The sequence below is a fragment of the Otolemur garnettii genome, unplaced genomic scaffold, assembly GCF_000181295.1.
Source record: "Otolemur garnettii isolate 467f Iridium unplaced genomic scaffold, OtoGar3 scaffold00275, whole genome shotgun sequence".
NCBI lineage: Eukaryota > Metazoa > Chordata > Mammalia > Primates > Galagidae > Otolemur > Otolemur garnettii.
In genome coordinates, this window is record NW_003852670.1 from 176448 (window position 1) to 177503 (window position 1056).

Here is a 1056-nt window from a genome sequence, read left to right on the forward strand (position 1 = left end):
GGATAACTTGGGCAGCAGTGGCTGGCGGGGACAGTTGGAAGCTAAAGATGCCTGTGAGCCCTCCTTGCTCATTTGGATGGCACACTCCGGGCAGGGGAGCTGCCAGGCAGCTGTGGGTGCAGAGGTGGGGAGTACAGGGCCTTAGGGGATCTCCCCAGGAGGAAGCATTGAGATTTCAGTGTCACCTGTCCCCCATGACAGATCAGTATCAGCCATGGAGAAAGGACACTATCAAAGGAGCCTTGGGCCCCTGAAGGGGCCAAATGTGGGGGACTCAATTCCTGGGGCTTTGCTGAGGTGCTGGATTGAGGCTCATGGGCCCCTGGATGCATGAACTCCCTCTTCATCTGTCTACCTCACAAACACTTCCCTGGACTCCCTGTGCCATCTATGTCACTTGCATCTTCTCTTAATTGGCAGATCAGAAAGTGGAGTTAGTTGTTAGACAGGATTTTGTGTTGACTTAGAATTGCTCCCAGCAGAGAAAAACGAGAAAACTCTCATATTCAAAAGCAAGCAGCTGGCACATCCATACTGACCTTAAGGGCATGAAGTACGGCCAGTCCCTCAGCCTTACCCAGCCCTCAGCGTGAACCAAAGGCCTGAAACAGAAGGGCCTCAGGAGCAAATGTGTCTGAGGGTTGGCATTTGCTGGGAGTGCTACTTCCCCTCTCTGAGGGAGGTACCCCTTCTCTAGTCCTCCTGGGGCTCTAGGAGAACCACTCTACTTGGGAGACCCCTAGAGAGGAGCTGGCATGTCTATCCACTCTAGCCTCCACACATCTCAGCACTGTGTCTCAGGACACTGCCCCCAAGTAGGATGTCCCTGGAAGCCCCCCAGACCCCTGCCCAGTCAGCCTCCCCAGAATGCAGGCCTGAAGCAGGCCCAGCCAGAGCAGCCCCCTAAAAAGAGTGTGCCCAGCTCAGGTCAGATGGTCCTTGCTTGAGCTCACAGACATGTCAAAGGCATGGTGAGCTCAAGCCCTCTCCAGCTCCAGATTCAATGCTTCCAGCTCCTGCTGCCTCTTGTAATAGAGGTATGGGCCCAGGCATCCC